This window comes from Haliotis asinina, chromosome 10, assembly GCF_037392515.1.
Source record: "Haliotis asinina isolate JCU_RB_2024 chromosome 10, JCU_Hal_asi_v2, whole genome shotgun sequence".
In the NCBI taxonomy this organism is placed as follows: Eukaryota; Metazoa; Mollusca; class Gastropoda; order Lepetellida; family Haliotidae; genus Haliotis; species Haliotis asinina.
Genome location: NC_090289.1, coordinates 8411923 through 8424852, shown reverse-complemented (window position 1 = coordinate 8424852; position 12930 = coordinate 8411923).

Below are 12930 nucleotides of genomic sequence, written 5' to 3'. Positions count from 1 at the left end.
CGTTGATATTGGCTATAAGTATAGCTATAAAGTATGGCGGAAAGTGCCTCCAAGCATGTCCATAAGAAAGCTCACGAATATTAAGTCGTTTGTGCACCTTCCCCTGTCAAAATTAAATCTGCTGTGGTTACATTGTTCAATCAGGTTTCTGCCACTATTGTACGAAGAATATGAGAGGGCGAGAGATGGCTAATTATTGGCATGACTGACTTTGGTATTTGCTGTAAAGGAATTGGTTGAGACATGAATGTCCAGTGCACAGTTTTTGTCATTTGGTCACAAAAATACAGGGAAACCAGTGAGGTAAAGGATCGCATGCGTTATGGACGACCAAGGTGAGCGTCTGATCAATGTAACAGATCTGCCGAAGTTATTTTATAAGGCGTTAAAGATATGTATAGTCAGACCTGGAATTCTTCGTTAATGCAGTCGTTCCAAACCACTTTTTACAGACTGAGTAGTTTTAAATCTGTTTAAACTATAGAGCAATACCTCTACTATATTAATCTCAGAAAATTCTTTGTTTCATTATCCATATTTAGATGCTCTTCGACTGATCTTATGACCAAGAAGGGCACATATAATAATATGCTAAGAGAAAACAGATGGCGCAAATTTTGTATGTTAAATGTAATGGAAGACGAGTTTCACTATTTGCTGGTATGTCCTTTCTACCGAAGCGTATTAGGGCCAGTGTGAAAAAAAATATTAATCTCATTATTTCCAACGTAGGAGATACTATCATCTACGTAGGAGTTAATAAGTCCTACTTAGGTGATAGTATCTCCTACATAGGACTTACTATCTCCTACGTAGGAGTTACTAAGTTAAGTCGTAGGACTTAGTATCTCCTGTTGGAGATGCTCGATAAATGTTACTATACATTATTCTGAAATGGTCAACTTAGTTCCCCAGACACGGAAACTATGACTGTTTCAGTCACAGTTTTAGAGTTTACAGCCATGTGTTTCATTTACGTTTAGAGTCTACAGTTATATGTTATATTTACCATTGGAGTCTACTATCATGTGTTTCATTTACTCTAAGAGTCTACTGTTTCCTTCACCATTAGACTCTTTCGTTCAACTATACTACCCATCAAACGTTTAGGCTCACTAGTGTAAATGTAGCCGCATACTTCAATCAACTGTTTTAAACTAGATTTTGCAAAATTTTCCATACTGTTTAGAGGTACTGTTTACACATGAACCGGTGTAAAATAAAACAAATTCGTAACGTTCACAAATTATTGTCACGCGTTAAAACAAATAATTAAACTCGGTGAAAAATGACAAATTCAAAACTTTACACCAAATGCACCAGTTCACATGCACGATATTTGCACATGCTTTTCAGCAATTTGATGAATCATCCTTGTGCAATTAATCTGCATAAGGTTTGCAGTTGTTTCCCCCAAGTTGGTGGAGAAATTCATCTTCGTTCTAACGATGTACACATATATAACATATAGTGGGTGTTTTAAGTGAGTCTAGACTTTTGATGGGTAGTATAATTGTTGCATATTACTTTCATGTGTTGGACCGACTGTTGTACTTTACTGCCTCGCGTTCAGTTTGCCCTATTGTTACGCGTTGCAGTTAGTTCAATGTTACATGTTGCACTTCGTTACATTTTTCTATTATGTGGTGGATATTTCAGAGGTCGTTGCACATTAGTCATAATGTGCCTGCAGAGATGAGTCTATCTTTGGCAATCTATGCATACTTATCTCCTTATCCTTATACAAGTAGCTAGAATGACAATCTTTTGCCTTTTGTAATTCCGTATTGCTTTACGCCGCATTCAACACTTTTCCACCCGAGTCAAGTCAACATGTAAACATTTACGAAAACAAACGAGCGTTTAACTCATCCAGCCTAGCCTCATATGAAGACAAGCAAAACTTTCGGAGGACGTATCATAACGAGAATTTCATATCAGAAACTTTTACCCCCTCCTCTGTGTGTGTGCGTGCGTGCGTGCGTGCGTGCGTGCGTGCGTGCGTGCGTGAGTTCATGTGTTCATCTGAGAGAGTGAGAGAGAATACCTATAGTTGCAATTAGATCAAGGTCCACGTCACCCAAACGTAACGCCCCTGTGTGTGTCTCATAAATATGCATTGACGTGCATTTCTAACTATCTAACCAAACATTTCTCAAACATTTCAAAATAACCACACTTCATAATCCGAACCTGTAAAAGGTTATATTAAGTACTACGTGGCAGACAGTATGTCCTACGTAGGAGATACTAAGTCCTACGTAGGAGATACTAAGTCCTACGTAGGAGATAATAAGTCCTAAGTAGGAGATATTAAGTCTTACGTAGGAGATAGTAAGTCCCACATAGGAGATACTAAGTCCTACGTAGTAGATACTAAGTCCTACGTAGGAGATACTAAGTCCTACGTAGTAGATACTAAGTCCTACGTAGGAGATACTAAGTTCCACATAGGAGATACTAAGTCCTACGTAGTAGATACTAAGTCCGACATAGTAGATACTAAGTCCTACGTTGGAGATATTAAGTCCTACGTGACACCAAAAACATTTTTCGCCGTGGCCCAAATACACTTCCGTACCTTTCTACCCTGATTTAAGGACAAAATATGTACCACAATATTACCATTCTATCCTACCATGTATAAATATAATTTTAATAAACTCAGTAATACAAATTGTATTAACTCGGTATGTATATCCACCATGCTTTGAACATAGAAAACAACGTTTCCAAACACCTTGATTGTATGCCAAACTTGTTACCATACTTTGTACTACAGACCAGTGGCGTGTTCAGTACTGGAATAATGAGAGACTGATAACAGGGCCAACCATTCACCATAAGCACCGTTCTGAGGCACCTCTGACTACCAGTTCGCCGAGTCACAACGAGAACAGTTTGGAAAAACCTAATGAGAGCCGTGTATAACTCTAGAAGTGTTATCAAACGCCCTCTACAGAGCGATCTCCACCAACAAACGAGTCTGGCTTTGTGTTTACCATGGCAACGCTATAATCTGAATTTACGAAGAATACAATGGTCTTATGAAAGAAGATCGATCCTTCTTAAAGTAACTGCTAGACCTTTGAGACCTTTGGGGAAGTGAAATATAGCAAAACACGTTTAACCAAGTGTTACTTTTGCCATCATGAGGTGGGGATGTGTTTCTCATGTGCGTGAACGTGACTTGGTAACACAAAGTGTTAATTTGCACCCAACATTCTCGTAATAATTCATGAACTGAATTATAAACTTCGTTCATCCAGACACTAACCCTTGCAATCTAGAATATTTTCATATTTACAAAAATGTATACTTGATATCACCTTTGTTGTGACTCAAAGTGGAATGCACCGCTTGTTTCATTTCATCTGATACTTAGATGTACAGCGAGGTCATTTCAGGAGCTACAAATTACCATACAGAGCTACGTCTTTTTAGTCTGTAGTTCTCATTAGGGTTTTAGGGTTAGACTTGATCTTCGGTACCATATGCTTGTCGTAAGAGACGACTGACAGAATCAGGTGGTCAGATTTGCTGAGTTGGTTGACACATGTCATCGTATCCCCATTTGTTTCGATGATCATCCTGTTGATCACTGGATTGACTGGTCCATTTTTGCCTATTTGCAGGTCATCGTCATTTAGTATTTCATTGGTTTAAATTAGATCATATTAGATCACAAGGAATCATAAAAAGTTAAGTGTTTTGTTACATTATTGAAATTATATTTTAATAATAAAAAAGCCCACTCATTCCTGAAATACAAATGTAAATATCGTGAATAGAAAGCCACCAGTCTCAACATCCGTCTCTGTCTTTGCGCTGTTCGGTCAGGGTTGTTGTAAAGTGAATAATGTATATATTTAAGCCGATTACCTATTTTCTGCTGGTTCCTGTACCTTCAAAGCAATAATCTATCATGATTCATGCTTTTGTCATTATGGTGCATTCTTATCATTAGCTTGGTACCAAAGATATTATTCAGCCGATAAGAAATACTGCTTGTGAGGTTCCCGAGAGGCATTCAGAAGTCGGTGTTCTAATAAACGACAAAATGCTATGGATGTCAACTTCTTGAATAGCCCAGAAACGTCGTGAAAACACTAAAGAAGAAGTTGACATCCATAACATTTTGTCGTATAATACGGTTTGTGTTCACAAGGCCCTTTCCACGTCCATTAGCAATCTCGAGAGTGGAAGCTGTCCAAACCGGCACTCACTGGGACAGTTTAGGCAATGTGCCGGATTATGGAGTTGATGATATATGTACAAGCCACGGATGGGACTGAGATTATATGCTCACAACTTGCCGGATTGGACAGATGCCGGTTTGGACAACTTCCACTGTATGTATTTGTTTCAGCAGTATAACATACGCATGTTTCTAAACAATCGAGGACCAGTCAATATAGCAATCATCACCACGTGAAACGATGACAAACAGACTACATGTATCAACTATACTGTTCGCAGTGCCACAAAACTGGCTCCTTTACTCATCCCTGCAATACACAGTCATGTCCAGTCAAGTCTCATTAATCCGACATCACCCGTTGCTTAGCAAACTGTCAGATTAAAAAGGATGTCGGATTATGCAATGAGACTTGATTTCATGTACATTTATTCAATGTGTTACCAACAAAAGCGTCTGATAAACCCGAATAAATGTGTCAGGTTAACGAGACTTTGCTGTATTAGTAAGGATGTATTAACAAACTGCAGTTGAACTGCATTAAAGGAAAAATATGAAATTATTGCAAAAATATGTGTTTCATTTGTCTGAAACATAGCACCCCGATGATTCTTTGTTAACCCCCAAGACTGTATGGTTGTGGTTAAATCTTGATGATTCTTCCTGTGTCATGCATATGATTTCAACATCAACCTTCACGTGTAGAAGTGTAACCGTTGCATTTTACTATGTGGTTCCAAGAGTAGCAAAGGTATGCCCGACTGAAAAATGTTACTGTTGTAATGTGTTCTTAACAGACGGAAGAGAATGAATTAATATTTAACGTCAAGATTTCAGCGATACCGTGACGATTAACAGAACAGAATTGGCATCAACAGTCAAAAGCATTTTAGCATCTGTTTGTTTTCATAACACGTAACTCATCACTCCTTGTGTATTTAATATGAACGCATCCACCTACACGATCGGAGCATATGTTACTATCAGAGCATTACGCAGATCAAAATAATTAAACCGTCCGCTCCTCAAACTTACACTTTGATATGCAAGCACATGCAGACATGTTAAAGAGTGTCTGACCTATAACATTATCACTGGCTTAGCGATGTGTCAGTCAATACAACAAGGTGATAATGGCAAAGCTGATAACACTCCAAAACCTAACGGTCGTCAAGCATCAGAAACTGTTCACAAGGTCCGTGCTATGTAATAATGACCTCGGTTCCTGCTCTAAAGTATTTAATGCAGAATCAATCTCCCGACCCTCGTCCTGATGACACGATCCACAGGCGACACACCCCTGCCGCAAACACAAAGGCATCTCCTGTCCTAGAACGGACGCACATGGCCATGTTTACAAACACTCGTCCCTATTAACATTATGTAGTATGACATTCTTGTGTTAAGGTGGGGTTCTCTGTGTGTAGTAGCTTCATATTAAGCAGGGTACCGTCCGCTGGCTCTGTCATGTGTGTTTTTGTTTGAAATATTTATCCTGGCAATAAACAAATGTTAACATTAAAACACCACCCGCCTTCGTGCTTCACTTGTGATCGGTAAACTATCACTTATGAAATAAAACGGGCCACGTATGCTGCACTAAGACCACTGTTTAAACCCTATTATTAGATTATATAGACTCTTATGTAGTTTAAAGGTGTATGTATAACGGTACGAAACTATGAATGAAACATGACCTTAGCAGAGATGAGAGTATGTCAAGTGTTAATAGTTTAATAAATATATTCAGATGAAAAATTATTACAGGATACTTATGTAGGACACATATCCATGCATCTAGTGCTTGCTCAAGGCGCTGGTATATGGTTCCCTCGATCATTGGATGTCAGTCTCAACGTCACTTTGTATTATCAATCTCAACTCCCTGGGATGTATACAACTCTTGATGCCATTAGGCGCACCGATTTTTTGTGGCACTCTCATCCTAACGAGGTGCCCAATTCACAGCTTGATGGACTAGGACACATAGTTACAGTACTTTGTTTACTGCACGTACCTGTACCCGCAACTAGGTGTATGCACATATTCATGTTGCCACCATCTGGTCATATACCAAATGGTGGGTTCATATTCGTGGGTTCTTTAAAGTGCATAGGGTTGTGTACTGTATACTAGGGGTTGTGACAACACTGAAAGTGTCTGCACACAATGTTGACTCCGAGGTTTTTACATCCGGTCACATCAATCTCGCTGGATACTTGTCCTGGCGCATTAACCAGGTCGCCCACCGCGCTTCATACCTAATTTTTTTATGAATGCTGAAATGGCTCCTACCAATTTTCACAGAAGTGACTTAATGACATCAGAACGTTTCACGGCGATCATTGTCACAAGGTAAAATATTTTTGAAGTCAGTTTAGATTTTTATTATATCTGAAAATATTCACTGTAAAATCAAGTTTTTAATAATTGAACAAATACCTCAGCAATAGACTCGACTTAAAATGATTACAGTAGGTAAGCCGCCTTTCTGCATACACGATAGCTTCATACTGTGTTGATACTGTTGATACTGCGACCTTTATCCGGAGTTATACAGGCAAATTCTCATCTAGTACTGCATGTCGTATGTCACCAGGACCTGACTTGACAAATAACTAGGTGTCTTAGATCCGGCTCATCTAAGGTCAGCCTTCAAAAGACTCATAAACCAGTGACTCCACAAACACGACGATATATTATACTCAGGCGTTAGACATAAAATTTGATCCATTAACAACGTGACCTTGGTGCAACCTTGACGCGGAATATGACAGGAAACTGATACTGGTTTGTTTGGTGTCATTGTGTAGCGACTCACTAGGTACTATTTTAGAATGTTGACGGCGTTTCATGACCGAACCAGTCTGGCTATGACAATACGGTGCTGGGAAAAGTGCGTTTGATCTTGAACACCAAATCAATTCAAAATTCATTATGTTTACAATGGTATTTGCTGCATGTGACAATACTATTCAGCGCGGGAAATAACTATTTCTTATTTATGGTAATTCGGATATATTTCAAAGGGTAAGCCATTTTCAGTACCATGCAGGTCTTGCTCTTTGAAGATCAGACATGCTACTTAAAAACGAAACCGTTACATTGTGATTTTAGAAGAACGCGTTAATATTAAATGTAGATAATCTAATGAACCTAATGGGAATGTGCAACATCTTGTCACTTGAACTACCAGGGCATGGATCCATTGCTGTAAGTAGATGCAGCATGACGTGCTCATTGCATTCATTTGATTGCTGTGTCCTTGATTGACGTGACCCTGAACATGTACAGAATGTAATATAAACCATCTAGACAAACGTTCATGGAATGTGCTTCTGCACATCCTCAGACAATTTGCAACCAATAACATGGTGTTGTTCGGTTTGATTAAGCAAGCATGTTGGTTGGTTGGTTTGTTGTTTAACGCCAAACACAATTATTTCTTACACGTCCTAAAATCTCGCCGTTTTGTGATCGGATCGACATGGCTTTTTCATTATTCGTGATCACGATGGAATATTAACATGCAACCTGGACGATCCTTACTACACAAACCTACTGCGATCCTCCACGCAATCGTTTCTGTCATACCACTGGAGTATCAAGGCAGAGATGAGTTTCCGATTTGGGGTGTGTCCGATTTTTAGGACCCATTTTCCGAAAAATCCAAGATGCCCTAAAAACGTAAAAGATTTCCAATTTTAACATCATATCACTTTTAAAGTATGCCCACTTAATTGGGCCAGTTTGGGCCCACGTCCAAGATGGCCGCTAAAAATGAAGGATTTCCAGTTCTAACACTACGCGACTTCCCCTCACTGGATTAAAGCCGAAAACCTTGCTCAGAAGTAGGGAACATCATGATAAAACAAATTTTTGGGGTGTGCTGGATTTTTTTTACCTACTTTCCGAAAACTCCAAGATGGCCGCCAAAAATCAAAGAGTGCTGAAATCCACCTAGAATGGTCGACGACTTTAAATAATTGTTCATTTGTTGCAATATGTGATAATGTTCGCCGTTCAAGGGAATGTTTCTAATACTTTCCAGAAATATAACAAACAAGAGTTTAGTAGTAAGAGATACAATCCATCATCCAGTTAATGAAAAAGTAACTGTTTTGATCAGTCACATAATATCATTTTGACAAACATTTATCTTTGTGATTCTGTAGTTACAGAGCGATGTGCATAGACATTGAGAAGATTTACAAATGTATTTCCTTGAGCACAGAGGTCGAGACTTGCAGCAACATTTGATAATGTTGATGCTACTGGTACCAGCAGAAAACCTATTTCAATTGACACTATTTCAAGCTCTTCCAAACCTACACTCTAGACAGTTACTGTCTAATTCCCACAGTAGCCTCAATGTGGAGAGAGTTAATGTGCCTCACGCGAACCATCAAGAGGAGGACAACATCGCCAGAGCTAAAGCAGAGTCTTGGATCAAGCACCACTGAGTAGCCTATCACGGAGCTGGAAGTCGGTCTCACATCCGTGTTTGCTGCTTGTAACTTTACATGGAACTTTCATCCACGGGTGTGTCAGATACTAAACGTGGCAGGTCTACCAATGATTTATGGTACTTAATGTATACACATGCACAAACTGTGTGATTTCACTACTGTGTCAGATATACAACCTATAAATGTTTATGACCGAATCAGCCTTCCATAGATTCTTGAACCTAAGATTGTCAAGATATGACAAGGAAAACGTTCTGCACTTGCAACTCCACTTCCCTACCATCTGAATCTTGAAAATCAAGTTTCACACATTTGGTTTCACCGGTCTGTTGTGAGATTCTCCTTTCACTTCAGTGTTAGAAAATAAGTCATAGTGAGGAGAATGCTAACTACCACTGAGAGATGGCAGGTGGTAGGCATGAAAAATGCTGGCATGTCATGCAGGGCAATTGCAATGCGAAAGGGTCATCATCACAGTGTCATCACCTGTTTAGTTGCCAAACATAATCAAAGCAATGATGTCAGTGATAGGCATAGATCTCGTGAACTTTGTGTGAGAGTGTACGTGCGCGCTAGGGTTCTTGATATACGGGCAAAAACGCTTAATTTAATTGCTCCGTCTAAAGTTAAAATAAATATCATTTGTTTAATTTGCGCCTATACACGAATTGATCTTCAGTGGTTCATGCATGCTGTATGAGGCTACTAACAGGATCGGAAGTTCTGACTCGCTGACTTGGTGGACACATATGGGTTACCAGCTGCGTAGAACGATGCTCATGGTAATGATCACCGGATTGCGGTGTTAAAAAAGACAACTATCCAACCAACCCTGCTCAGCGAATCAACTTGACAGACACTGCTGAGAACGGATTTTATTCAAGGAATCATATTTAACACTTTTAAAAGCATTTTTAAGCTGAAAATTTTTATCGCTATCCTTAAAGAGGCTATGCATAATCCAGACATCTAGTGAAAGAAATAAATGGTTCGCGCTCGCTGTTTATTGCAAAATAAAACACTCTAGTGAAAATAAATAACAACGGGCTCCCCACCTCATGGTTTATCTTATCGCAGTGTTCTAGTGTTCTATTGTATAATAAACAACACCCCCTCGTGGTTTATTTCCTATTTGATTTTCTCATCCGGTTGCGTTCTGAAATCATCCGTTTGTCAATGGCTACATTAGTCGTCGATTGTTTTTCACGCAACGTCTGTGTTGCGTCAGAACATTTAAGGTTGAACAAGTGCGTCTTCAAAACATACGGGTGCGTTACTTAAACATAACCGATAATGGATTGGTAAGAACATGTTGGATTGTAAATTAAGATAACGTTACTTTGTCCTGTAGAATATGGACGTGTTGATAAAGCTGATATCAGCAGAGCCCTCTTTTTTCAGTATTTGTTGGTCATTGGACAGACACGAATCCCGACATGATGTTGATGATGCAGTAGCATCGCCGAAGTAGCCACGCCGAATGACCACAACTGTGGTCATTATCATACTATAAAGACAGAGACGCATAACAGTGTCTACTGCTGAGATCAACCCTTTCATTTTCAAAATTATATTTTCTGTTTTATTTTCTATTTCTCTACATGTGTATATTACCAACACATTAAAAATTATAATCTAATCAAATCTAAAAATGCAGAATTCAGTTCATACCCTCCTGGTTCTTCGCCTGTGGACATATTTGAAAACACATAGTCATGTTGACTCCACTCACCGATCTGAGAACATCTACGCTACTCTGAACGGGTAGGTCTCAACACAACTTTGAAAAAACACTTCAGCAAATCACTGTGGAACAAAAATTTGATACTGATTAACAAGTGTATTGCTTTTCGGGGCCAGTACTTTTGATACGCCTAGTAGTGTCGCCTGCCATTCGTACCATTTCGTCACCGGGATTAATCCGCTCAAAATTAAGGGCAAAGGCAATCTGGGATGCTTCTGACCACCTTGGCTCGACAAAGAGCGGCAACTGTGCAAAGCGACTTACTGCGCTTTAGGTGCGATGGTACCCGTTACAATAGAACAGGGTTGGAATTTCTCAAGAAAACAGGACATAGCTGTTTCCCGTCGTTGTCGCTGTGTGGGTTAGGGGATTACACAGCAGTATTACGCTCGGATATGCGCGCTTCCTACTACCCCTCACCAGATCGATACATCTGGCGCGACACCGCAGGATTGTCTTCATAACTCTGTTGTCACAATTTACTTGTGTTCTCACTAATGAGATTGTTATATGTAAACACGAAGGTCAGCCTCGATTATCTGCCAATACAGATTCCATGTCACGTTAAAGGTAGTGCAGTAGTGAAGCAAGTCCCGCTTAAACAGTAGCACCCGCCACTGAAGCTCTTTCAGCGTTAGTGGTTCTTTTTGCTACCATTACTTATGGATTGTGAAAATTTGGTCATAGTATATTGAATTTTCTTGCTTCTGATTTGTCCCATTCACCATACAAATAGTGGCGACAAAAGCCTGTCCACATACATAAGAAATCTCTGCTAAAACCTATGTATGAAAAACATGGCCCGTCTGACCGCCCGAGACAGGCCAGATTTCTGAAGGACCGTCCGACGGTCTAGTGCAAATTTTAGATGTTCCATACATCTGAGTTATTGTTAGTATAGTTCCAGCTTTGTGAAGGTGACCTGTATGAAATCGAATGATTGATGTCATGAACATCGCCCCATATCCATGAAAAACAATCTACCAAGTGATCGAGCCTGATCCTGTAGGTCTAGTTTGACTGAAGGAGATATGTGCACAGGCTTATTGGAACCTACTGTTATATTTTTACGTATGGATGTCCATTAAGACAACGTGTACCACATATGGTTAATATATTAACCTTAACATGATTGAATCCGACAAGGGGAGATAACTCAGGACAGACAATAGTTTGGTTACATTTGTATTCCTCAAACAGCGTACCTTCCTGAGCACTTTCACAGAAGGTTCGGTGGTTCGATCTCGTCATAGAAAATAGATGGTACTTTTTCTTACCCTGCCTGGATTGTAGAAGTTAGAGGATAAAAGTTGGTTCAGCGTTAGCATGCGGTGGCTTGGTGCAGCATGCATGCACACGGTGAGACATGGTATCTCACTGGCATTAGTCTGGACGAGTACATTTTAAAGCAGACAGACAGACAGACAGAGAGACACAAGACACGCACACACAAACGCACTCACACACACAGACACATGTCGTTTTCTTGAATATTCGTGACCGAGACATTAAATCCCATATCACCTCACTTGATATTTTTATCAGTTCGGCTTGGCTCAGATTCAGAATTGAGCGTTGAGGTTGGAAGAATGACTTGCAACCCGGAAAACATAGGAAGGTCCCCATAACCCTGAGTCACCCACTTGAAGCATGTGTAACCTGTCTGTAACCTGTCTGTAACCTGTCTGTAAGCAATACATGATATCAGGGACGTCTATATAAGTCAGCGGACATAAATTACAATGGCCTCTTTGTGGGCAGTCAATAAATCAATTAAATAATTATTCAAGGGAAGTATTTGTTTAGTAAAACTTGATAACCCCAGACATGTTTCTCCTTGTCCTGCCTCGCTCTTATCTCGATCTGCTCTGACGTTTTCTTCTTAAATTTAGAGGGAAGAAAAGAGAGGGTTTAAGAGGATACATTTCCAGGAAATGAACTGACTCTCTGAAATAGCATTTGCCTAAAATTATGCGTTGCATACAGTGTTGACCTCTAGTTTACTGGTCCTTTGAAAATATTTTTTTTCACGGACCAACATCTCGTTTAAAGAAAGTGATAAACCCCATTCATCCATAAAAGATTTTTGTTAAAAGCTGAGTCATTTGTACACTTTCCATTGGTTGTTTTGTTGTTTATCGCAATACTTTGCCGCATTCCAGCTATATGGCGGCGGTCTGTAAATAATAGAGTCTGCACCTGACAATCCATAGATCAATATCATGAGCTTTCATCTATACGTAATTGAGGTACGATGACATGTTTCTAACTGTCGGTGATCAACCAAATCACCAAGGCTGATATCCAGATCGAACAGCCTTAAGTAGCATTGGTTGTTAGGAACCAGAAATCTTAACGAGGAAAATCTAGACTAAAATTCGATGAACTATGTGGAAACAATTATTTCAGCTTCACAAACGGCATCCACAGAGGTGAACGGAACGTTCAAGGTACATATGTTTCAGCTTATAACATCTGCAAAACAGTATTTCTCACTAGTATGAAGGTTGAAACTGAAG